Below are 27,933 nucleotides of genomic sequence, written 5' to 3'. Positions count from 1 at the left end.
CCTAATTTACAGAGCAGCCCTCAGCTCCTCAAGGCATAGAACAGGTTCCCATCCCCAGCACCCAATGCATAGAGCAGCCCCCTTCCCTCAGCCTCGCGCCCCCCAGCGCGCCCAAGCATCCCTCCCTCCCCAGCCGTGTGAATGAAGTTTGCTGCTGCGCTTTGCCCCCTTCCCCGCTAGTTACTGTTGCCGTGTCTCTGCCGCTGCCAGGGCCAGGACAAAGGCACATTAACACGTGATGGGGACGGAGCTTCATAAATGGGACCCGCGAGAAAGAGGGGGGTGCGAGGAGCCGGGCTGGGAGGAGAGGCGCGGACACACACACTCAGCCGGGGCCGGGCACGCAACAGCAGCCGCAGCCGCAGCCGAGGGTGGTGTGGGGGCGACTTCCTCCCTGCCAGGGCCAGGAGCAGCACATGGAGAGCAGCGCCCGGCGCGCTGCCTGAGAGAGGGGGACCTTCCCCCTCCCGCCTGCCGTCCTCCCCCAGCTCCCAGCGCCGCCTCTCGCCTCTCCCCGGCGCCCCTGGCCCGGACGGGGCGGGGCGGGGCGGCCCGCGTGCTCCCTGCTGGCGGCCGGGCGAGCGGGCGGGGAGCTGTAGTAAGCGTGGGAGCGCCACTCAGTCCCGCGGAGCAGCCGCCGCGCCACTCGCAAGAGCCACGAGGCCGGCGAGAAGGAGCCGCGCGCGCAGCCGGAGCCGAGCCGGGGCCATGTGAAGGGTAAGGAAGGGGGCTCCGCGCGGGACTGGCCGTTCCCTCCCGGGGGGTGTCTAGGAGGCAGCCCTGGACGCGCCTCTCACTGGGGGTGAGACGCCGGCTACTGCACTGGTGTCAGTGCGAGATCAACTTTGCTGTGCTGGTCAAGGCTCTGGGTTCCTCCAGTGTCTCTGCTCAGCTCCTCTAGTGTTTTAGGGCTTGAATAGAAATAGCTTGGTGTGTGTGTGTGTGTGTGTGTGTGCACAGCTATCACAAATAACATACTGACTCGCTGTGTGTGTGTGTGTATCACAAATAGCGTATCTGTTAGAAATAGCTTATTGACCCCCCTATATATGTGTGTGCTGTCACCATAGGTAGCTGATCCACTGCATGTGTGTGCCCCCTACTAATACACTTACTGAGTAAGACACGTATTCATTTATATAATAGTAATACTACACTATGGATTATTTGTTAAACACATTCTTGGTGCTGTATAGAACAGAGCGGAAGATGCAGTCCGTGTCCCGAGGAACTTACAGTCATATTACAAAGGGACACACAAATACTCACATGCCTTGTGGATTTTTTTTTCTCCTTGCCAAAGGTAAAGGCACACATTAGAACCCTCTTAAACCAATACATGTTAAAACCAATCAACTTTCTTTGCTGTAGCTTGTAAATTATAGTCGTAATATCCCTTAATAACAAAACAAATTATGTGCCTTAAATAAAACAGGACTATTCAAATTCAGGAAACTGTCCCAAATATTTTGCCATTTCATAATTAAATAATTATTGGAGGGACAGATCTTAATTTTTGGCTGTATTTTCATTAATCTGATGTTTAAATGGCAACACTGTTGAGTCTGTTTTTTCAGTACATATGTAATGCTTGTTTTATTGAGCATACATACATTAATAGCATGTACATAAAATGAGTATGTTACTGAAAGCGACATGCTTATTAAAAGGCTATCAAACATCTTTTGGCTATTATATTTTCTTTACATATGATATGTATATTAATTATGGTCTTTTGTCTGTCTTGAATGATGTTAAGTAATTTCCCCATGGCTGGCTGGCTTTATTTTTTTGATCTTCACACTATCTCAGCAATCTAACCTGAAATTTGTAAGGACTGATTTTATAGAACAACATTTACTGGATTGGAAAATTTTGCCTCGGTTTCATTACTTCCCCCTAATAGATGTATACTGAATAGAAAAGACAAATCTAGTTTCTGACAAGGGGAGCCCTGTAGGTGCTAAAAAGACTTGTGGTTTTATCGTTAATATACATCTATTCTCAAGCTTTCAGACAAATCAGCCTACTAGATCAAGTCCTGTGGGAACCTAACATTTAGGATTTATTATCTAACCCTAACCACTGATAATTTACACTGGATAACAGTCTTATTGATTTTTTCCCCCCCTAAACTTCTTCCCCCTCCAGGAAAGGTGGCCCTCTGCTATTGAGATTTTAACTGAAATAAAAGTTGACTTGTAATTGCATATGCAAAAATGTTCACCAAAGATGTCGTTGAACCTTGAGTATTGACTATCATTTGGAATATCCAGTATTGCTGGTTTCTTCATCTAATAACTGAAAAAAAATCTGTCTGGTGTTTTTAAACTTCCTGCATGTGTCATTATAAACTTTCAGATTTACAATTACAAGTAGTCAACTCAGTTTGTTGTAAATGGACATTTTTTTTGTTTCAAGGATATCAGCTAATCTACATTGAGGACACCCCTGGTTAAGGTATGTATTAAGTCTTTGATATGAGGAAAAGGCTTCACTATGATACTTTGGTTTAAGATGAGTAAAATGGTGTTAGAAAATTAAATCTATAGCTTTTCCAATTTTCCTAAAATTACAATGAGCGTTATTTCCTGTATGAAAGGAGATTACATGAACATGCTTTGATCATATGTTGTATATTTCAGAAGAGTTACGGAAATGTATGACAGTGAACTAGAGCTGAAATTTTCTTCTGTTTAGCTATATTTATGCTTTCAAAAATAATTATTATTTAATTTTTTTAAGTCTTAAATGTTGGGTGGTGAATTTTTATTCTTTTTATTTGTATCCCTTGTTTTCATTGTTGTTGTTCACCATTTCCTAAAGGAACATGTTATTCTCTGTGTAGCAGTAATACTAATATTCCCATCTAGCAAATTTAGGTGCAGGACCAGAGTGTTACTTTTGTATTTAATAATGTTAGAGTACTCAAATGGTTAAAATGATAACAATTAGTTGAGAGTAGTTAATTATTCTTTGCAGATTACACTTAATAACTGCTTGCCATAGGTTTGCCTGTTTTTTCTCAAGAAAGAAAAAGGCTCACTGATTGTAGTGGAGGTATTTATTAAGCAGAAAGAGTTTATTAAATTAACTGTGAACAAAGTATGAGCACCTTTAAATAGCTTTAAAAGATGAATGTTTAATGTTTTATTTGCTTCAGTCTGAAATTAGTTTTGTAGACACCACCAAATACAGGTACATAATTGCTTTATTATATATTAGTCTTTGGAATAAAAGGCAGAACAATTTGTATAAAAACATTTTAAAATGGAATTGATAAAAGCAATAAACATATTACTGGGGTTTGTAGCAGGAATTTCTTGCCTGGGGGGAGTGTGGAAGTTGGCTAGGTAAATAAAATAATTATTTTCTATGCATTTATCTCATCAACTAACCAGTAACAATATATAAAAAAATGAAATGAAAAATGCTTTATATCATGCTATGGAACCAGGATTTTATTAGTAAGAGAGTAAGCTGGTTGAAGCCTTTGATCTTAGCCGTTGTTCTTTAGTTAATTATGTTGGCTCAATTGCATAAAGGACACCATTAAGAGCTTTCATGCTTTACCAAAAGGATGACATGTCTCAACCAATGTAAGTCTGTCTTTCTGTTTCAGAGTTCACAATTTTCTAATTTGGCTATTGACATTTTAAGGATGTAATAATTTTGTGGTTTTTTTTAAATACTTTCCTACCTTTATTCTTTTGACTGTAATGCAACCTTGATTGAAAAACAGTTGTAAGCTGTAATAGAACTAAAAATTTCAGTGCTGAAAGCTTTATATTTTAGAGATTGAGTACTCCCTTGCTTTCTCCTTTTATTGCAGAGCTTTGTGAAAACATTCAAAAGCAAGTGGAAAACCAGACTAATCTATATATTCACTTAATACCATCTGAGAATTTTACAAATTTCTTTTCATTCCTGACTCTACAGGTCTTTTCATCTACTCGCTGCTCCTCATTTAACTAATTTCTCATAGAAAAAGTTAGGTTTAGTTCTCTATATTCAGAAAGATATTAATGCATTTTTTAAAATACAAACTGTTTGACCTTTCTCTGGCAATTCTGTCAGGATTCTGTGTATCTGCAGAATTCATTTTTGTCCAAAGTGATTTCTTTTCATTTCTTTGTGAATTATTTTATTGACTTTATCTGATTCACCTCATGAAACAGTACATATCTATAGAGATGTTTTGCTGCAGTTCCCCAAATAGTTCAGACTATATGAAATAATGAACATCATACAAAATCATTTATCAACTATCTAAGTGAAAACTTGGATATTTTCCTTTGTCAGAGATTTTGTAGTTTGCTCATTTAAAATGTGTACTTGCAAGTGACCCTAAAACCAGTATCTGGCCAAGTTCAAAGCAGCTGTGCAGATGGACACAGAAGACAGAAGGCTGAGTGAAATAGACCCTTTAGTCATAACAAGGCTGCTCTTGTTTTCCTGTCGATAGTAGAAATTCATGCCAGGCCCCTGTACTCAAAAACAATCTTGCAAATGTGCCAGAATAGGCAGTAGTGGCATTCTGTTATTAATATAAAGTTAAAATGTGTTAGGATTAAGTAGGATTGAACCCTCTATCTTGTCAATATTGTTCTCTACTTCTGCTCCATTCCTAGACTGGCACTATCCCGATGTAAAGGGTGCACATAGAATTATTATTCCTGCGTTAAGGACTTCCACCCAGAAACTGTCTTATTGGAAGTGTGTGGAGTTGTAACTGATGACTGGGGCCAGGTTATGATTACTTTTAAATCAATCTCTTGTTGAAAAAACTTCTGAAGTTGGCTTTGTTGCATGTAAAAATAGTTTGATTAGCAACATAAGGTTGGACAAAATTGTATCATGTTTATATATTCTGCAAGGGCTTTATGAATATCCAGCTATTGGGCCCAATGCTTCTCCCATTGTAGACTTTTCTGTGACAAATTAGTCAAATTCATATTGCAAATAAAAACTATTTTACTATTGAATTACTACTCCATTTACCCCATTTATCTTCAGCTAGTTACCTTCAGTTCGTTATTTAGGTTTATGTTGAGCTGTTAACATAACCAGACATACAGATTTTTGTCCTAATTGTGCAGATCAGGGCTACATTTTATTGGACTTTGCTTGATCCAGAGTAAGCCTTATCTCTGGCAATGGTGTATTTATTCTTTCTGAGAAAATCATGTTTACCCACTTAAAAATGATGAGCAAAAGCAGTTGATTAGGGAATACTACGAATTCTATTTCAGATACAGCTGGTGTAATTTTCACACCTGTATTTTAGGAAATCCTTTCAAAAATTTTTGTTTGTTTGTTTTTGTGTTTTCTTTCTCATTGTGAATATTTGAATGTGCCTACTATAGTCAGGAATCTTTATTTTTAGCCAGCTTTCTCTCTAACAGTGCAGACTACATCTGTGCTTGGAAAAAATATGTAAAATGGGTTTGGAGTTTTAAAATAAATACATTGACAGGATCTAATTTAATACACTGACTTTAGATTTTTTTTTTGCCTTTCCCCCCCCCCCAAAAGCTGCATAGGAGATGTGATAAAACGTTGTACAATGGATATATCACATGTAGTATCTCTTCCATATATTATACATATAATTGCTATTATTTAACTAGTCTGCTAATACTTGGCACCAGGAACTTAATTTTATTCTTTTAAACATTTATTTCTGCAAATGAAGTATTATAATGGTTGGATGTACTGCATTTTGTTGGTTTGATATAACGGATAACAGAATCTACTATAATTCTTCTCTCGTGTGTTAAAAGAAGCATCTGCATATTTCATAGACATGCACCATTGCCAGGCAATCTGGTGTAGTGGTTTAATATTCTGGCAATTAATTTCATAAGTTATTTCTATATATAAGGGCAGTATATCAGAATATTATAATTTGAATGCAACTATGAAGAGTTATCTGAGATTATTTAAATTTTATAAAAATCAATAGAGCTCTAAAGGCCAAAGAATGCTTTTTATTTTTTAACTGGAGTACATCCTACTAAAAGTTCTAGTGTGAAACATCAAATTAGCTAAAAACCTTTCTGTAGAAAATTACGAACATTTCACTAACAATAATTTCCAAGAGAAATGGACTCCTGAGAGCTAAAGTAGAAGACCATGGCATGGTGTGTACCCTTTTGACCCTCTTCGCACTGATCTGTTATCACTGGCAAACTCCCTTTCCTTTCCATATTTTATTATATCCCCTGCACCAATCATCATTCTGTAGTTACATTTGAGGCCTTTCTTCTTCTTCTCTGCCTCAGCTATGTACCCAGCACTTCAATTTTCTCAAACACTTTGATTTCACTAGAGTCTTCAGCCTGAATTGCTCACCAGGTCCATTTTTGCTGATCCTCCCCAACCCCAGTGCCTTGTGTCAGTACTTGCAATCCTGTCCTGTTCATTGCCTTAAGCAACTTGGCACCATTCATTTCTCCCTGCGCTGTTTGAATACAGATCAGAAATGGATCTTCAAATGCAGAAGCCAGTGCCTTAAACAATGTTGTGTGGCCTGGCTTCATATTCACTGTAAAATCTGGAAATCCTATCATACCCTTCAGCTTATAGTCACTGTGTCACTAAGAGTAATGTATACTCTCTTACAGTTCAAAAGGCACTGGTAGTCTTCTCATGCTTCCATGCCATTGTTTTTCTTATTTACCTACCCAGCTTTTCCCTGGCCAAATACAAAGACTATTTTCCTTCTTGAAATTTAAGGACCAGAATTTCTGCTACTATCCCCTCCATCCTGCTCCTCTCTACTAATACTTTCTCCTCCTCTCCTCCCCTTTTCTGTTTCTTTCTCACTTAGTGAAAATATGTTAGGAAACCACCTGTTCTCTTGCCCCCTCCTCATTGCCCAGTCACACATGTCCGTCTCCTACAGTTGTTCCTACACAACCACCACTGTCAATATTTATTCTCCATTTGGCACTTTACTTAAAATCTGCTGCTGTCCACTTCAGTATTAATTATTTATTTACTTGCACATAGATATTTCCAGACAGAAAAAAGAGAGGCACAGGCTCTGCCCCAGTTTCTTAAAATCTCTCTAAGAGCTTTATTTCTTCCTGCCGTTCTGTCACAGAGCACTAGATCTGTAAGGGACCTTGAGAGGTCATCGAGCCCAGTCCCCTGCCCTCATGGCAGGACCCAGAACCATCTAGACCATCCCATATAGATGTCTATCTAACCTGCTCTTAAATATCTCCAGAGATGGAGATTCTACAACCTCCCTAGTCAATTTATTCCAGTGTTTAACCAATGTCTCTAATCTTCACTTTCTCAGCAAAGTACAGTAAGTTTGCCCCCTCCCTCAATCCTTTATACCACAGCAATATTCATGACCTTTTTATTGTGATTTTTGCTATTACATGGAAACAGCCCTCTTCTGAGTAGTGAACTGTTCCTTTCTGTTAATTAAGGTTTTTCCTTTCTGATGTTTTTTCCTTAGTTTCACACTGTGGACCGTTTCATCCTTCCCTGGATTCCCTCCAATATAATCCAATAGTCTTTTCCCTCTTAATGGTTCTGCTCCTTTGAATCAACTTGGTCCCTTCCTCTGCCCACTTGTTTTCTGTGCTGTCCCACATAATTCAGTGCTCATCCTTAAGCACTTTTCTGCCCCAGGCTATGTCTAGACTACACTAATCTAGCGGAAAAATTGCGGAGAGCAATTTGTGTACCTTTTTCTGATAGTTTTTTCAGAAGAGGCTTTTCCGAAATTTGGCCCATCTACACTGGACCAAATTTTGGAAAAGCCTCCTCTTTCAGAAGAGTCTTTTTTCCTCGGGGAAGGAGGAAGACAAGGCTTCTGAAAGAGCACGTCTGCTTTCCTGCAAAATAAAGCAGAAGAGCAGATGTGTTCCCTAGATGTGACAGAGTTTTTCTGGGATACCTCTGGTATCCTGGAAAACCCCTGTAGTGTAGACATAGCCTCAGAGGGGTAGCCCCTTTGTACATCTTATCACAAACTGGTGCTTTTACATTGAATGACACTCAACTGTACATAGCAGCTGCATGTTTCAGAATTATAACAGGCTGAAAAATATTTTTCCTGTATATTTTTTTTTTCATTTTTATTGCTGAAATTTCGATTTTTCTGAATGTTTTTGACCACACAAGATTGTCAAAAAACAGCAACCTTCTAAGAGAATGTTTATCAAAACTTCAAACATTAAAAAAATGTTAACCAGCTCTCTTCAAAGCCTTCAGTGAATTTTCTTTCTACTTTCTTTGCATTTAGTAGGCAAAGGGAGCTTTTGACAACTTAGCTTTATTTAACTAAATATCTTAAAGACAGAAGTGCTTCTTTGGAAAAGGGGAACATTTCTAAATATAACTCCATATATTTATATGTATTATATATGTATTATAACTCCATCAGACATATATTGGGGAACTAACACAGCAGGGCACAGATTATCCAATAAGTTCTTGCACTGCATAGGAGACCATTTTTTGTTCCAGAAGGTTGAACAAAGATACTAGGGGGGAAGCTATTCTAGATTTGATTTTACAAATAGGGAGGAACTGGTTGACAATTTGAAAGTAGAGGCAGTTTGGGTGAAAGTGATCCCAAAATCATAGAAATCATGATTCTAAGGAAAGGTAGAAAGGAGAACAGCAAAATAGAGACAATGGATTTCAGGAAGACAGATTTTAGTAAACTCAGAGCTGGTAGGTAAGGTCCCATAGGAAGCAAGACTAAGAAGAAAAACAACTGAAGAGAGTTGACAGTTTTTCAAAGGGACATTACTAAGGGTCCAAAAGCAAACTATTCTGCTGCGTAGGAAAGATAGAAAGTATGGCAAGAGACCAGCTTGGCTTAACCAGGAGATCTTACATAAAAATAAAAAATGAGTCATATAAAAAGTGGAAACTAGGTCAAATTACAAAAGAGTAATATGAGCAAACAATGCAAGTGTGCAGGGGCAAGATTAGAAAAGTGAAGACACAGAATGAGCTCAATCTAGCTAGAGAGAAAAGGGGTAACAAGAAGGCATGGAAAGACAAGAAGACATAGTGGAAATGGGGTAGGTTTAGAAGTTAAAATAAAAGAGAACAAGTTAAAAATCACTTAGAAAAATTAGATGTCTTCAAGTCACCAGGGCCTCCTAGAATACTTAGGGACCTGACAGAAAAGGTATCTGAGCCTTTAGCTATCATCTTTGAAAATCATGGAAGTCAGGAGAGATTCCAGAAGACTGGAAAAGGGCAAATATAGTGCCCATCCAAAGAAAGAGAAACAAGAACAATCCAGGAAATGACAGACCAGTCAGTTTAACTTCTGTGCCAGGGAAGATAATGGAGCAAGTAATTAAGGAATTCATCTGCAAACACCTGGAAGACAATAAGGTGCTAGATAACAGCCAGCATGTATTTATAAAGAACAAATCATGTCAGACCAATCTGATAGCTTTTTTTGAAGGGAAACAAGTCTTGTGGATAAAGGAAAACAAGACTTGTGGATGTGGTATACCTAGATTTTAGTAAAGCGTTTCATATGGTCTTGCATGACCTTCTTATGAATATACAGGGGAAATACAACCTAGAGGAGGTACTGTAAGATGGGTGCGTAACTGGCTGGATAACCATTCACAGAGAATAGTTATTAATGGTTCACATACATGCTGGAAGGGCATAACAAGTGGAGTTCCGCAGGTGTCTGTTTTGGGACCAGTTCTGTTCAATATCTTCATCAATGATTTCGATATTGGCAATGAGAGTATGCTTATTGAGTATGCAGATGCAACCAAGTTGGGAGGTATTGCAAGTGCTTTAGAGGATAGGGTCATAATTCAAAATGATCTGGACAAACTAGCGAAATGGTCTGATGTAAATAGGATGAAGTTCCATAAGGACAAATGCAAAGTGCTCCACTTAGGAAGGAACAATCCATTTCACACATACAGAATGGGAAATGATTGTCTAGGAAGGAGTGCTGCTGAAATGGATCTAGGAGTCATAGTGGACCACAAGCTAAATATGAGTCAGAAGTGTGACACTGTTGCAAAAAAAGCAAACATGATTTTAGGATGCATTAACAGGAGTGTTGTGAGCAAGACACTAGAAGTCATTCTTCTGCTCTACTTCGCGCTGATTAGGCCTCAGTTGAAGTATTATGTCCAGTTCTGAGTACCACATTTCAAGAAAGATGAGGAGAAATTGGAGAAGATCCAGAGAAGAGCAACAAGAATGTTTAAAGGTCTAGAGAGCATGACCTATGAAGGAAGACTGAAAGAATTGGGCTTGTTTATTTTAGAAAAGAGAAGACTGGGAGGGGACATATAGCAGCGTTCAAGAATCTAAAAGGGTGTTACAAGGAGCAGGGTGAAAAATTGTTCTTCTTGGCCTCAGAAGATAGAACAAGAAGCAATGGGCTTAAACTGCAGCAAGGGAGGTTTAGCTTGGACATTAGGAAAAACTTCCTATCTGTCAGAGTAGTTGAACACTGGAATAAATTGCCTAGAAAGGTTGTGCAATCTCCATCACTGGAGATATTTAAGAGCAGGTTGGATAATCGTCTATCAGAGATGATTTTAGAAGGTGCTTGGTCCTGCCATGAGGGCAGGGGACTGGACTTGATGACCTCTCGAGGTCACTTCCAGTTCTAGTGTTCTATGATTCTATCTTCCCTCTGGACCAAGATTTTCCACTTGCCTCCACTGTCTGCAACCTTGACATCATTCTTGTTTCTTAACTCCTCTTCTTTTCCCACATCTCCTATATCTGTAAATCTGCTTGTCATCTCCTCTGCAATATTTCTTATGCATGGTACGTCTCAACTTCCCCTCTGCTGAAATACGTAATCAAAATGTCTAGCATGCTATTAGCACCATATAGCTAAAACATAGAAATATTCCCATAGGTCAGGGCTGGAAAACTCCCTGGTTTGGGGCTGCTCAGATCCCCAGAGTACCAGACCAGGGAGGTCCAACCTGGACCAGCTGAAAGCCTCTGAATGAAAATAAAAGGAGAAAAAGCAGGGACAACATCATGGTGGAAGTCTACTATGGACCACCAAATCAGAAGAAGGTGATGGATGAGGCATTTTTGGAAGAAACACCAGAAATATCTAGAATACAAGACCTGATAGTAATTGGGGGGTAGTAACTCACCAGACATCTGAAGTAATACAGCAAAACACAAAATGTCCATTACATTCTTGGAACATACTGGGGACAGCTTCTTGTTTCAGAAGACAGTGGAAGGAATCAGCGTGTCAGCCATTTTAGACTTCACTTGAATTTGACTAAGAGGGAGGAATTGGTTGTAAATGTAAAGGTAGAAGGCTATTATGAAGATTTCATGATTCTGTGTCAATAAAGGAGTGAAAGCAGCAGATTAAGGACAATACACTTTAAAAGAGCAGACCTTAACAAACTCAGAGAACTGGTAGGTAATATTTAATGAAAAAAAAAATCTAAGGGAAAAAGTTCAGAAAGGTTATCTGTTTCTCAAAAAGACAGCATTAAAGGCACAACTATCCTGATGAAAAGGAAAGATAGAAAAAATAGAAACAAAATGATAAAAACAGACCACTATGGTTCCATCAGGAACATTTTAATTATTTTAAAATCACAAAGGAATCCTATGAAAAGTGGCAACATGGAGAAATGCCTAAGAATGAGTACAAAAGAATAGCTCAAGCATATAAGAACAAAATCAGTAAGGATAAGGCACAAAACTAATTACCTAGCAAGAGACACAAAGCAATAAGAAATTCTGTACATACATTAGGAGCAAAAGATATACACTGGAGTTTTTAATGGAAAAGGAACAATAATAATGGATTACATCAAGAATGCTGAGGTATATAATGATATTTTACATTAGTCTTCTTCCCAAAGTTAATTATGACCAGATACTTAAAACAATATTAACAAGAGGGAAGGAACACATGCCAGAATAGGGAACGAACAGGTTTAAAGAATGAAGTTAGGTGTCTTCAAGTCAGTGGGTCCTGATGAAATTGACCTATAGGGTACTTAAGGAACTAGCCTAAGCAGTCTTGAAACTTCCAGGAGGAGTAACAGCTAATTTGAGTTAGGGGTTTACTTCGAACTCCTGTTTCGCGGGGAAGTTATTCTGGGCTAGTCAGTTTCCAAAATCACAACTGCCCAGAAACATGCCAATGAAGCACGTGATATTTAAATCCCATGCTTCATTTGCAATTTCGGTCACCATCATTAGCCTCCCTAGTTCAAACTAGAGGGCTAGTGTAGACGAACCCTTACTGATTATCTTCAAGAGCTCCTAGAGGACAAATGAGATTCCTGGTGACTGGAGAAAAGCAAACATAGTGCTTGACTTTAAAAGAGGAACAAAAAAGGGCCTGGGGATTTATAGACCAGTCAGCCTAACTTCAATACCTGGAAAGATATTGGAATAAATTATCCAAAAAAGTTAGTTTGTAAGCATCTCAAGAATAATGGGATTTTAAGTAACTGACAACAAGGATCTGCAAAAACAAATCATGCCAACCAACCTAGTTTTCCTTTTTTTACAGATTACCTGGCCTAGTAGATGGCTGGGGAAAGCGGTAGATGATATATCTTTCTTTTAATAAGGCTTTTGACACAGTCCGAAATTACATTCTCAATAGCAAACTTGGGAAATGTGGTCTAGTTTAAATTACTGTAAGGTATGTGCAGAACTGATTGAAAAGCTGCACTCAAGAAGTAGTTATCAATGGTTCAGTGTCAAACTGCAATGTTGAGTGCCACAGGAGTCTCTCCTGAATCTGGTACCATTCAATATTTTCATTTAATGACTTGGATAATGGAGTAGATGGTATACTTGTGCAATTTATGATGACACCAAGATGAAAGGGGTTGCAATCTCTGTGAAAGACAAGATTCAAGTTCAAAATGACCTTGATATATATGAGAACTTATCTGAAATTAACAAGATAAAATTTAGTAAAGATAAGTGCAAAGTACTACCCTTAGGAATGAAAAATCAAATGCACAAATACTAAATGGAAAATAACTGATAGGCATTAGTACTGATTAAAAAGGGGATCTGGAGATTATAGAGGATCACAAATTTTAATATGTGATGTAGTCCTGAACAAGATTAATATCATGTTACAGTGTATGAACAGAGTATTGTATGTAAGACACAAAAGGTAATTAATTGTCCATTTCTGCTCAGCATTGGTAAGACTTCTTTTGTAGCACTGTGCCCATTTCTGAGCACTCTTTACAAAAGATGTGGACAAATTGGGGAAAATCTAAAGGAGAGCAATGAAAATGGCAAAGGTTTAGAAAGCTTGATCTATGGGAAAGTTTAAAAAACGAACCATGTTTCATCTTGAGAAAATATGGCTGAGAGGACACGATAACAAGTATTCAAATATATTAAGGGCTATTATAAAGTCGGGATGTAATAGTGTAACTGTTTAAACAGTTACACACCAGTAACCATAACTGTTACACACCAGTTTGTGGTCCTGCTCCCAGGGAGGCCGCCCCACACTGCTAGCTCTGCATCATAACCTACAGAGCAAAGTGGCATCCATCTCCTTGGGAGCAGGACCGGGAGCCGGAAGCAAAGCCAGGAGGCAGCAGCGCGGGGTGGCAACTGGCTCCCGAGGAGCCAAGCAGAAGGCGGGAGTTGGTGCATGGCAGGAGCCATCTTAAAAGCTGGCTCATGGCAAGCAGGCTGTCACCCCGTGTTGCAGGCTCTGCAGTATAAAGTTTATACAGTTTGGATAACCATTCCCAGAAAGTAATCATCAGTGGTTCAAAATCATGTTAGGAGGGCATAACTAGTGAGGTTCTGCAGAGATCAGTTCTGGGTCTGGTTCTGTTCAATGACCTTTATCAACAGTTTAGATAATGGCACAGAGAGTCTACTTACAAAGTTTGCAGATAGTATCAAGCTGAGAGGGGTTGCAAGTGCTTTGGAGGACAGGATTATAATTTTAAATGACCTGGACAAACTGGAGAAATGGTATGAGGTAAATAAGAATAAGGACAAATGCAAAGGACTCCATTTAGGAAGGAACAATCAGTTGCATACATACAAAATGGGAAACAACTATCTAGAAAGTGATTTGGGGTTATAGTAGACCACAAGCAAAATATGAGCCAAGAGTGAAACAGTGTTTCAAAAAAAGAAAACATCATTCATGGATGTGTTAACAGGAGTGCTAAAAGCAAGACGCAAGAAGTCGTTCTGCTCTTCTCTGCGCTGAATAATGAGTTCTGTATGAATACAAAATTTGTATCCATATCTGCATTTGTATGCACAAAAATGGTCCACAGATATCCATATTGTTATGCACAGATGCGTATATTAAAAAAATATCTGAAAATTTGCAGGGCTCTAGATACAAAATTTGTATACACATCTGCATTCATAGCCACAAAAATGAGCTGCGGATATCTGAATCCACATCCACGGATGTGGATACCCGTGGATGTAAAGTGGATATGTATGGATTTGCAGGACTCTGCTGATTAGGCCTCAAACAGAGTATTGCATGTCCAGTTCTTGGTGCTGCTTTTCAAGAAAGATGTGAACAAATTAGAAAAAGTCCAGAGAAGAGCAATAAAATTGATAGGAGATGTAGAAAACATGACCCATAAGGGAAGATTGAAAGAACTGAGGTTGTTTACTCTAGAAAAGAGAAGACTGAGAGGGGACATAGCAAATATCAGGTACCTAAAAGGTTGTTACAAAGAGGAGGGATTACTGTTTCTATTGTTTCGCACTAACTCTACAGATATGCTTGGCTTCAGAGTGACAATCCTAGACTTTTATTATATAAAGGAAGCCTTGAAAGGTGGTTGATTTATGCACGTGGCCAATCTCTGTAACCATACCTTCCCATTACTGTTTCCTTCAGTCTTTTTCACCTGTTCTTTCAGCTTGTCTGTGATGCCAACATGTTGTATCTTCTCTTAATTTAGATTTTAAACTCTTTGGGGGCAGGAAGTGTATAGCACCTGGAAAAATGAGACCATGATCCTGGTGTGGCCCCTAACCATTACAATTGTAAAGCAAATATTAATCACTTATCACTGGCTTCTGACCAGTTTATACCCAACATAAAACTTAGTTCAGTGACCTCTATAAGATGGTCTGTTTCAGTGAGTGCCGACTGGAGAGCTGACTCCTGCTTATGTAAGGCCTGATTTTTGACACACAATAGCTAGAAAACTATGATCTTCACTCTAAAGTCCGCACACCAGCAAAATTTCCACTGAAATCAATGTGGGTACATCTACACTTGTCCCCTAGTTTGAACTAGGGAGGAAAATGAAGGAGACTGAAGTTGCTAATGAAGTGTGGGATTTAAATATGACTCTTGGCCGGTTGCCATTTTTGGAAATTGACTAGCCCGATATAACTTGCCGAGTGTAGACGCGATAGTCCAATTTAAATCCCTTCCCTCAGGAGTACCAGTTAATTTGAGGGAAGGGATTTAAATCGGACTACCGCGTCTACACGCGACAAGTTAAATCGGGCTAGTCAATTTCCAAAAATGGCAACCGGCCAAGAGTCATATTTAAATCCACACTTCGTTAGCAACTTCGGTCACCTTCATTTTCCTCCCTAGTTCAAACTAGGGGTCAAGTGTAGAGGTACCCTGAGAGATTTCCTGAATAGGTAGGGTTTGTATACTTAAAATGTTTAAATCCTAAAAAGTTAAATAGTATTCAAGATATAAAAACATTTTTACATTCTTTTCCGACAAGCTTTTTGCATTGTTTCAGTGAGACTCGGGCTCACTTCTTGCATTTTGTGTTTTCTTTTTCAAGGCACAGAAGCCTAGTTCTGTTCTAGGCAGCTGTATTGTTTACTACCATTTATACTAATTATTAACAAACTAAATTTTAATTGTTTAAGCCAATTCTAATTCATTTAGGCCACCATTTACTATAGTAGAGTTTACTTCGCTAAAATTTTTTGATTAACCATTCATGATAGTCTCTCTCTCTAATTTTTTTTTCCTGATGAACAACAGAATGACATCATCACATCAGTGTCAGCAGATGGGGGGAAAGGGGGAAGATAGGTGAAAGTGAAAGAAATTCCCCCAGTGATGGTGTGATGCCAGGAGAGGAAGCAGCAGTGGGGTGGGCCCCTGGCTTAGTTCAGAATAGTCTGTTTCAGTGAGTGCTGACTGGAATGTGCAGTGCCCTGCTGCTGGGGGGACCACAGGAGCTCAGAGTACTGCAGAGAGGAGGGGAAAGCCTGCCTGGCCACAGCCTGTGCTGTCAGTGGGCGCAGCATGGAAAAGCCCTGGGCACAGGGCAGCAGCCTCACCACAAAGGGCTCTTTGTGTGATACCTGCCCCTCGGAGGTGAAGCTGAAGTGGAGGGATCCCCACGAGCAGCATGGTCCTCAGTGGCAGAACGCAGTGAGCCCCCCGCTCGCCCTGCTGGCAGTGTCCTTGCTCCTGCCCCTCCACCCAGACTCCTCTCTCACCAGCTCCAGCTCACCCCTGCCCCCACAGCAGGGAATCTGCACTGGCGCTCCAGCCTCATCCTCCCCACCCCCTACAAGATAGAAGCTCCAGTGCTAGCTTTCTGCAAGGGAGGGAGAGAAAGTCCTGAGGCTCCTCGCATGCTGCCTCTTCCCTTTCTCCTCCCCTGGCTGGGGGAACAGCAGCACAGGGACATGCTTCAAGGAGGCTTTTCCTGCTGTTCGGCCGGGCGGTGAGTGTGGGGGTTGAGGGTTCTGGATCTTGGCTTGGGTAGGGGCAAGGCTGGAATGCAAACCCTGGGCTCCCAGCACAGCCCCAGCCCACTCACTCACTGCCCTACTGAGACGTCACACTCCCCAGACCCTTCACTCATACCACCCCCAAGCCGCGACCTCACCATCCCCCTCACAAACACCCTCCACCAAGACACCGCACTCCCAGCCCACTCCTGCACCCTCTCCCCTGGCCAGACACCTACTTCCTGCCTGCTCCTGTCCCCTCCTCGTTCACCAGACACCCTGCATCCAGTCTGCTCCTGCACCTTCCCCTCAGCCAGATACCTACTTCCACAGAGAGGGGTATTAGCGAGCATAGTGAGCAGGGAGTGCAGCAATCTAGTAAATTATTAGTATTATCAGAACATAAGAATGGCCATACTGGGTCAGACCAAAGGACCATCTAGCCCAGTATCCTGTCTGCCAACAGTGACCAATGCCAGGTGTCCCCAGAGGGAATGATCAGAACAGGTAATCATCAAGTGATCCCACCTTTTTCGCCCATTCCCAGCTTCTGACAAACAGAGGTGAGGGATACCATTCCTACCCATCCTGGCTAATAGCCATTAATGGACCTATCCTCCATGAATTTATCTAGCTCTTTTTTGAGCGCTATTAAAGTCCTGGCCTTCATAACATCTTCTGGCAAGGAGTTCCACAGGTTGACTGTGTGTTGCCTAAAGAAAAACTTCCTTTTGTTTGTTTTAAGTCTGCTATCTATTACCTATTCTTGTTCTTACTATTAATTCTACTGGAGTAGGGTCCAGGGAACCCGTGAAGGTTGCAGTTCCATTCTGCTCGGTATTGTATAAACAACCTAAGATGATAAACAACATATAAGGCGCTAAGAGAGGATTAAAAACCAAATATATGATTTTATATATACATTTCAATGCATTTAAAAAAAAATACATTTTAACTATATAAACTACCCTCTGACAATTCTTAATTAGTTGTAAATCTCATAGAAGAACTGTTTAAAATGGAAATCCAACTATTTTGCAAAATGGAAATTAGTGAATCATGATTATAATTTGTATTCTTTTAGTATTGTTTCTTTTCTCTTATTGTTCTCAACTAGGGATGCGAATGTGCATCCTAGTACACGGTTGACCTACTTGGTTACACACACACACACACACATGCGCGTGCGCGCGCGCCATTGCCTCTGTATCAGAGGCAGTGGCAGGGAAGACAGGTGAGCCACTGTGAATGGTTGGCTCCCCACGCATACTGGCTTCTACAGAATCACCTGCTCTCCCAGCTCCTCTCCCTTCCCCCACCCTGCTGCCTCTCGTAAAAGCTAGCTCTCCATGAGCATCAACTCCCGTCTTCCTTCCCTCCTCAGCATGTAAATATGTAACTGCTAAAAAAAATTCAGAGGTTACACATTTACACAAATAACTGCATTTTAACATCACTCTTTTAAACATATCTGTAATTTTCAGTATCACCATTACATTACTTTTTTGGAAGAATTTTACTATTTATTTTATAAAAATTGCTCTAGCAATCATTTTGCTTTGAAGGAAAAAATCAGCTTTTTTAGATAATGGCAATAATTTTAATAACCTTCCTATTCACAAAATAATAGAGAATTGTTATTCATGTTATTGTAGTACAGGTTGAACATCTCTAGTCCAGCTCCCTTGGGACCTGACCAGTGCTTAACCAGAGAATTTGCCAAGTCAAGTGACATCAATATTGTCCATCTCCAACACTTCCACTACTTCTGGGGCTCTTAGAAGACATGTAGCGGTAAATTAGAGCTATATAACAGCACAGAACACTGAGAGCCAGAACTGGTGCCTCTAAACAAACTTTATGGAACCTTGGGACTCTTGGTTACAGCCATGATAAGTAGCCATCTGGCTAATTCAAATCATGTTGGACCATGGATGTTGCCAGACCAGAGAGTGCTGGACCAGAGAGGTTCAACCTGAATTCTTGTTCCCTGAGTAAATGAGCTTTGTAGAATTGATCCTTCTGCAATCCAACCATGAATTTACACAACCTTTCCATGGTCACTACTGCATACAGCTTCTGGATTCTAATGCCATCTGCGTAATCCTTAAATGGCCTTACATAACTGCACAGTGGGTGCCCTTCAGCTTTAATTAATTCATCTGTTTAATGGTTCAGTCCTATAAAGTGCCTAATGCCTACAACTTTCAGTGGAAGATGTGGGTGGCCAGCACCACACAGGATGAAGACCTAATAATTCAAACTGAAAAGAGAATTGATAAACCAAAATCAACCCAAGTAATGTCTTAGGGTATGTCTATACTACAGAGTTAGTTCGAACTAACGGACGTTAGTTCGAAATAACTTTGATAGGCGCTACACTAGCGCTCCACTAGTTCGAACTTAATTCGAACTAACGAAGCGCTTAGTTCGAACTAGGTAATCCTCATTCCACGAGGATTAAGCCTAGTTCGAATTTACTAGTTCGAATTAAGGGCTGTGTAGACCCTTAATTCGAACTAGTGGGAGGCTAGCCCTCCCCAGGTTTCCCTGGTGGCCACTCTGGCCAACACCAGGGAAACTCTATGCCCCCCTCCCAGCCCCGGACCCCTTAAAGGGGCACGGGCTGGCTACGGTGCCCGTGCCAGGTGCAAGCCTGCCAGCACCCAGCCAGCAGACCCTGCACCTGGCACGGATCGAACCACCCACCCGTGCCCCCCAGTCCTCCCCCTCTTCCCGGGACCAGGCTGGCGGCTCCCGGGAGCTTGCCTGGGACCGCAAGAGGCAGGCACCCGCCTGGGCTAGTGCGGACATCGTGGACCTCGTCCACGATCTCCGCACTAGGCACAGGAAAGTGGCCGGCTTGGGCAGGAGAGCTGCCAGCCTGGCCACCCAGGAACAGGTGTGCATGAAAATCAAGGGGGTCCACTAAGACCCCCGACCCTGAGCCCTGAGCTTACAATGGCTGTCCTGGGTCAGACCAAAGGTCCATCTAGCCCAGTAGCCTGTCTGCCGACAGCGGCCAACCCTAGGGAACCTGGAGGGGATGGACCGAAGACAGTGACCAAGCCATTTGTCTCGTGCCATCCCTCTCCAGCCTTCCACAAACCTTGGGCAGGGACACCACTCCTACCCCCTGGCTAATACCACTCCATGGACCCAACCTCCATGACTTGATCTCACGTCCCTTTAAACTCTGTTCTAGTTCTAGCCTTCACAGCCTCCTGCAGCAAGGAGTTCCACAGGTTGACTCTTTGCTTTGTGAAGCAGAACTTTCTGTTACTAATTTGAAGCCTGCTACCCATTCCTTTCCTTTGGTGTCCTCTAGTCCTTCTTTATGGGAACTAATGAAGAACTTTTCTGTATGCACCCTCTCCACCCAACTCCTGCTTTTAGAGACCTCTATCCTGTCCCCCCTCCGTCTCCTCTTTTCTAAGCTGAGAAGTCCCAGTCTCTTTAGCCTCTCTTCATAGGGGACCTGTTCCCAACCCCTGATCATTGTAGTTGCCCTCCCCTCTCCCAGCCTCTCTCTTCCCCTCTCCCACCTCCTTTTCCCAGTCTCCCCCAGTTTTGTTCAATAAAGACAGATTCCATTTTTGAACACAATTGTCCTTTATTTTGTACATCAAGAAAAGGGGCTAGGGAAGGGTAAGTGGAAGGAGGTGAGGGAGGAATGGGGTACGAGCCCCCGATGGGGAGGACTGGGCTGGCTCTGCGGGCTTCTGGGGGTGGAAGCTCTCCTGCAGCCCCCCAATTGCCCTCTCTCCCCAGATGGCAGCCTGCGGCAAGTGTAGCCGGGCTGATGGCCGAGTGGTGTGATGTGCCCAGTGTGGGCACTCCGGGCACTCCAAGGCACTGGTTTTCAAGCGGGGCACCCCTGAGAACTGTCTGTCCGGGGTGGGGGTCGGGTCCCTTTAAGCGCAGCCCTCGGCTAGCCTGAGGCAGCAGCTCCACACTCTAAATCCTAATCTGATGCCCTGCCGGCACTGCTTCCGGCCATCCTTAAGCCCTGTTCAGGGTCCACTTAATGTGGACATGCTAGTTCGAATTAGCAAAACGCTAATTCAAACTAGTTTTTAGTTCTAGACGCGTTAGTTCGAATTAGCTTAGTTCGAATTAACTAATTCGAACTAAGTTAGTTTGAACTAGCGCTGTAGTGTAGACATACCCATAGAGACAAAAGATGGTTATGTGTCTATAAAAGCTACTCTAGCTAATGGATGACACTTTGTACAGTTTCTGTAGTAGTGGGAATCAAAGGACCACAGGCTCATGGAAATCTACTTATAAGGAATCATAGAATACCAGAACTGCAAGTGACCCTGAGAGGTCAAGTCCAGTCCCCTGCATTCATGGCAGGACCAACTACCATCTAGATCATCCCTGATAAATGTCTATCTGACCTGCTTTTAAATATCTCCAGTGATGGAGATTCCACAACCTTCCTAGGCAATTTATTCTGGTGCTTAACCACCCTGACAGTTAGGAAGTTTTTCCTAATGTCCAACCTAAACCTGCCTTGTTACATCTCCTATCATCAAATGTTAAGGGGAATAATGTTTCTTCTTCCTCCTTGTAACAACCTTTTAGATACTTGAAAACTGTTAAAGTATTCTCTTTTCCAGACTAAACAAACCCAGTTCTTTTAGTCTTCCCTCATAGGTCATGGTTTCTAGCACTTTAATCATTTTTGTTGCTCTTCTCTGGACCTTCTCCACATAGTTCGTGAAATACAGTGCCCAGAAATGTACACAATACTCTAGCTGAGGTGTAATCGGTGCAGAGAAGAGTGGAAGAATTACTTGTCATGCCTTGCTCACAACACTTCTGTTAATGTATCCCGGAATGTGTGTGTGTGGTTTTTTTTGGGGGTTTTTTTTGGCAGCAGTTTCACACTATTGACTCATAGTTAGCTTGTGGTCCACTCTGACCCCTAGATCCCTTTCTGCAGTTCTCCTTTCTAGATAGTCACTTCCCATTTTTTGTGTTTGAAATGGATTGTTCTCCCTAAGTGAACTACTTTGCATTTGTCCTTACTGAACTTCATCTTACTTACCTCAAACTATTTTTCCAGTTTGTCCAGATTATTTTGAATTATAACCCTATTCTCCAAAGTACTTGCAAACTCCTACCAGGTTGGTATCATCTGCAAACTTTGTAACCATACTCTCTATGCCATTATCTAAATCATTGATGAAGATACTGAACAGAACCAGTCCCAAAATGAATCCCCGAGGAATCCCACTTGTTATGCTCTTTCATCAATGTGAACCATTGATAATTACTTTCTGAGAATGGTTGTCCTGCTAGTTTTGCACCCACCTGATAGTTGCTTCATCTAAGTTGTATTTCCCTAGTTTACTGATAAGATCATGTGAAACTGTATCAAATGCTTTACTAAGGTCTAGGTATACCATGTCTGCCACTTCCCCCTTATCCATAGGGCTTTTTATCCTATCAAAGAAAGCTCTCCAGTTGGTTTGACACTTGTTCATGACAAATCCATGCTGACTGTTACTTATCCCTTATTATCTTTCAGATGTTTTCAGATGTAGTCCTTAATTATTTGCTCCATTATCTTTTCTGATGCAGAAGTGAAGCTGACTGGTCTGTAGTTTCCTGGGCTGTCCTTATTTCCCTTTTTATAGATGAGCACTATATTTGCCCTTTTCCAGTTTTCTGGAATTGCTCCCGTCTTCCGTGACTTTTCAGAAATGATAGTGGCTCAGTTACCTCCTTGATCAGTTCCTTGAATATTCTAGGATGCATTTCATCAGGCCCTGGTGTCTTGAGAACATCTAACTTTTCTAAGAAATTTTTAACTGTTCTTTTCCTGTTTTAACTTCTGAACCTACCTCCTTTTCTCCAGCATTCACTATTGGTGGTAATTGGATGCCTACAGTCTTCTTGGTAAAAACTGAAATAAAGAAATTGTCAAGCACTTCTGCCATTTCCACATTTTCTGTTACTGTTTTTCCCTCTTCACTGAGCAATGGGCCTACTCTGTCCTTGGTCTTCCTCTTGTTTCTAATATATTTGTAGAATGTTTTCTTGTTACACTTTATATCTCTAGCTAGGCTGAGCTAGAAGAAGTAATATGGACAACAGCAATATGCGTTTGTGAAGTTGGTTTATTTTGGCGGCAAGGAGTTTCAGGGAAACGGGAAGATTTTTGACCTTGTGCATTAGCTGGAGATTTTAATCTATTGTTTCACTTTAGTCTGTAATTAGAATCCACTGTTTATTGTGAACTATTTCATGTAGTAATGTAATTGTGTACAGAAACTTTGAAAGTTGGCACTAGCAGTGTCTTAAATTCACCTTTTAATAATTTTTCTCCAATATTTTAAAGCCATTTTTAAAAGCAAGCCTAGCGAGGTCATTTCAGGTGCCAGACTAAAAGCTTTGGAGACTAAAGTCCTATAGCCTCAGAACACGTGCAGACAGCACAGGCAATAGTACTGCCCAGTCCCAGGTTGCTGCGTTCATATCTCCACACTATTCTGGAGGGACGTCTCCTGGAATGAAAAACTTTGGGCACTGTTGAGCCTGCCAAGAAGGGAAGAAGTGTGCTAATAAATTTCATGATGTGGATTCTTGTCCATATGGAAATGGCAGTGAACCCCACCATATATTTCTGTTATCAGATGGTAATGATTTTTGGTCACTATTCATCTGGGTTGGATTTAAACCAGTTGCTCAACAGAGGCTGGCTGCGTAGTTCAATTCCAGTCCCCTAAGAGATCCAGCTGCCATTGGTACTGCCACACATCACCAGTTTCTCTGTTTGTACAGTAATAGTGCTGAACTGTTTCTAGATGGAACATTTGAGAGCTGACATCTCACAATGCAAGCTTGTGCATCTTACCAAGCAAGCAAGGCCATGAATGAAGGCCTGCCTTTGTGAAAGATAGCACCAGATTCTCAAATGATACCAATCAATGGAGCTCCTTTGACATTAGGGGCACATCTAGACTACATTCCTCTCCCAAAATAGGAATGTAAATTAAGCAAATCAAAAGTCCAAATGAAGCACGGATTTAAATATCCCATGCTTCATTTGCATATTCATGTCCGAGCGCTTTTTCGAAAATGAAAGCGCAGTCTAGACACGGTTCTTTCAGGGAAAAAAACCCTCTTTTTTGAAAGAGCCCATCCTCATTTTTTCAGACTGCACTTTCACTTTCGAAAACCCCTTTTTCCAAAAAGTGCTCGGACACAAATATGCAAATGAAGCACAGGATATTTAAATCCGTGCTTCATTTGCACTTTCAATTTGCCTAATTTACATTCCTTTTTTGAAAGAGGAATGTAGTCTAGGTATAGCCTCAAAGAGCTATGCTGGTTTCTGCCAGCTGAGGACCTGGCCCACGGTCATCTGATAATTCTGCATCCATAAGCTCTGACTTCTGTTTTCACTAGCTGGAAGTGAGAAAGTTTCCTAATTGGTCAAATATATATCCATGCTATAGTTTATACATAGACCACATATTACCTATATTAAAACAAGCTAAACCCCAATAAAATACAACTCAGTGTCACTTGAGTGACTTGTTTCACTGCAACTTTAATAAAAATCAACTGCTACTTTAATAGGTACATCCACAAATACTGCCAGAGATTTCCAGTTATGATATTCCCAGCAGCAAACAAAATTAATGTCAGCTCTATCCCCAAAAGCCTAAACTATATTACTAATGAATTCTGAAGAACTCTCAAAGAAAACTGTGCAAAGACAGTAAGGTGGAAATCACTGTGATAATCTAAGCATAGAAATACAGAAAAAAATTATCAACATGCCAAGTAGGATTTGCCTCTCATGATCCCATTAAACATCTTGTTAGCATAGTGTGTGCACAGATTGAGGTATTGTTACATACTTCTACTAAAGACTCACATCAGTACACACAAATTCATGTTTTTCAGTTGTATTTTAAACAAAGGTTTAAATCCTGAACCAGGATTTTTACTTTATTATGAGAAAATACATACTTAATATGACTCTAACATAAACTCCTTTCTGGTAATTTGTCTTTCTAGTAGACATACTCAGTTGCATAACAATTTGCAGTCTTGATTCAAATACAATATTTGGCTTTAATGATTAAAACAGTTATCTTTCCTATTGCAGAAGTAAGTGCTAAGAATATTGAATTATTATAATCATTTTGAATATTTAAATATTATCATCATCTTAATATGTGTATAGAATTCATTGATTTTTTTTTTGTAGTTTGTAATGAAGAAGGTGATGTTTTCACCTACTGTTTATAATCTGTTTCTATATTGCTGTACTCTGTTAGAAAGTTGTCCAGTTCACCCCAGAGTTGGTTACAAGACAGCAAAATCGTTGTTATAATATAAAGAACTGTAAAATCCACTATAAATATTTAGCATCTTCTGGATGAAAAGTGCATTAAATGTAAGATTATTATAATTCATTTTCAATATGTCCTGCAGGAAAGTTTTCTTCCATCACCATTCAGACCATCAGAATTAAATTACCTAATCCATTTTAAGACTCTATTTTATAATGAAGATTTTGTTGCTTTGCCCAGTTATGAACCCTGTACAAAATGACAAAAGTCATACAGCTATTCTGTTACATATTAGAATCTTTGTTTATTACATATACTTTTTCATCATTTTTACAACATTGCTGTTGCAGTGTTCTCTTGAGAAGTAGTTTTATATCCTACCTTTAATGCTAGCTCTTTGAGCTTTATCCAAAACCAGTGAAGTCAGTGGGAAAGCCTCTGATTGATATCAATAGATTTTTGGACAAGAGCCTCCTTAGTGCTAAGATACCGAAGCATAAGTGCAGTATAAATATCTACCTAGATAGAAGATCTCTGCTTTTTTTTCTGGAAATACCAATGATAGCCTCCATTTTTAAATGTTTATGTTTTCACAAGAGAGGAAACCAACGCTTTTTAATATACTGCAATATTGAGCAGATGTGTTTTCTTATAAATGTGGAATTCTCTTCTTTACTGCCAAGGTTGAGGCAGTCAAGTTCTCTGGATTTTACCAGGTAATTCCTTGTGTGTGCACTAATGTTTCTGGCCAGATATACCAACTGATCAGGTGAAGTCAGTACATGGTTGTAGGCAATACCAGTAATTTACTGATGATGCCATCCATTTCTCTGCAATTTAACTTACCATTTGAAGACACATAAACCAATAACATTTAATTTTCTAGCACTTACAGTTGCTGATATAACCTTCTGAATGTCTGATTAAGGCTTAATATAAACAGAAACAATGGGTCTGCTTCTCACTTGCACTATTAGGGTACGTCTAGACTACAGGGTTTTGTCGACAGAAGTTTTGTCGACAGATACTGTCGACAAAACTTCTGTCGACATAGAGCGTCTAGACACATTCAGTTCTGTCGACAAAGCAAGCTGCTTTGTCGACAAAACCCTGTAGTCTAGACGCAACCCTACAGGCAATAACACCTTCTGTTGACAGAATTCTGTCAACAGAAGGTGTTATGCTTCGTAAAATGAGGTTTACCAGCATCGACAAAATTGCTGAGTTCTGTCGACAGAACTCAGCGGTAGTGTAGACGCTGGTATAGTTTTGTTGACAAAAGTCCACTTTTGTCGACAAAACTCAGTAGTCTAGACACACCCTTACAGAGGTAGGCAATAATTTTTAATAGGAGGCCACTCCATAAATGGTCAAGAACTGCACTTGTATGGTGGGGGCACGGGATCTGGGATGGTGAGTGGGGTGCAGAAGGGAGCTTGGGGTAGAGGACTGGGGAACAGGAGGGGATGCGGGGGTCTGAGAGGGCATTTGGGTGAAGTGGGGAGTTGTGACCTGAGACAGGGGATTGGGGTCCAGGGTCCAAGAGGGGGTAGGAATGTGGGAGAGGATTCCAGCCTGGAGGTGTGCAAGGGGGTGTAGAGTCTGGGAGGCAGCTGTGACCTGAAAGAGGTGGGAAGAGGTGTTGTAGAGGGTTTGGGTGGTAACCTGGGGTAGGTAGTTGTGGGGGGGAGGGCGAAAAGGAGGTGAGGTGCCAGAGGCAGGCTGTGGCTGGGAGACGCTTACCTAGGTTGCTCCCAACCAGCTGCTCTGCAGGTACCTGAGAGAGGCTCCATGCCTGTCTGCTGGACCAGCTGCTCCACATGGCTCTGCTCCAGAACTAGGAGGGAGGGAAAGAGATTTCGCTCTGCCCCTGCTGCCAGCAAAATTTCTCATTTCCTATTGGCTGGAGACTGGCCAGTGAGAGCTGACGGATTTTGCTGGTGATGGGGACAGCACGAGAATTCTCCCCAGCTTGCACAGCAATTAGCCGCCTGCTGTTTAAAACAGTGTGAGTTGCTCGGTACTAAGAGTGTCAGTGAGGTGGCCAGTGGGCTGGATCCAGCAGCTTGTTGGTTCAGATCTGCCCAACTAGCCACCTCTTGCCCACATTTGCACTGTTGCCTCTTTACACCACTCTGGCAGGCAATATAAAGGTGCATTAAAGTGGATATGTAAGGCTGTTTTATACTGCCAGGGTGATGTAAAGAGGCCTTACTGCAAATGAGTATCATGCCTGGTTGGTTTATTGCAGAAATGAGCTACCCTTATTTATCTCTGAGATGTTAACTCTGAAGTTTATTGATCTAAATTAAACTGTGAAACAATTTATTTCACTGCTGTTTATTTTATCAGAAGCATTCTGGGATTGTGGGCTCCGCTTGAGTAAAATGCCACCTTTTTTCCCTTTGTATTCTGCCATACCAGTTTCCTTAGTGCAGTTAGCAGAAGTAATTAGCAGAATAATGAAGCTCACTAGCCTCCAAATACATATAGTATGTCTCTAAATAAAAGGATGTACTAATTAATTTTCAATAATTATTACGTATATCCAGTTCCCTGCTATTAGGCCTTCAAGATATGGCTCAGATTACTGCAATATAGAGCTGTGCGCCTGCTAGGAATATGGGCAAGTGGAACAGTGAAATTGACATTGCTCTTCAGGCTCTGTCCATAGGCTCCTTGAGTGATTTGGCCTCACAGTTAGATTCTCAACACCCTCACCACATTTCAAAATAAAAACCATGACTGTTCACTTTAAAGCAATCTCTGCAATGGCAATTGTTTCTAGATGGAAAAAAGTTCAGACCATGTTGTTTCCCACGGGTCTTTGAAACCAGACAATTCTAGAGGTAATGCCCCTTTGGCGGAGCTATTCAGAAAATGTTGATGAAAAAGGAAAACAATAATCTACGGA

The 27,933-nt window shown here is 40.9% G+C and overlaps 1 protein-coding gene across 3 annotated transcripts in view; it reads left to right on the top strand.

The window, feature by feature from the left end:
* The first annotated feature begins 279 nt into the window (after nt 1–279).
* Nucleotides 280–27,933, top strand: part of CNR1 (cannabinoid receptor 1) — a 32,652-nt gene continuing 4,998 nt past the window's right edge. Inside the window, exons 1-2 of one of the 3 annotated variants that reach the window (XM_075923865.1) lie at nt 280–717; nt 2,422–2,460. The gene's annotated coding sequence lies outside the window, so the exon portion shown is untranslated. Of the gene's footprint in view, nt 718–749; nt 1,304–2,421; nt 2,461–27,933 lie in introns of those variants that run through there. The other 2 variants (XM_006133308.4, XM_075923866.1) reach the window with 2 other exon arrangements.

The sequence above is a fragment of the Pelodiscus sinensis genome, chromosome 3 (genome assembly GCF_049634645.1).
Source record: "Pelodiscus sinensis isolate JC-2024 chromosome 3, ASM4963464v1, whole genome shotgun sequence".
Taxonomy (NCBI): Eukaryota; Metazoa; Chordata; order Testudines; family Trionychidae; genus Pelodiscus; species Pelodiscus sinensis.
This window is presented reverse-complemented; position numbering and strand designations above follow the sequence as displayed.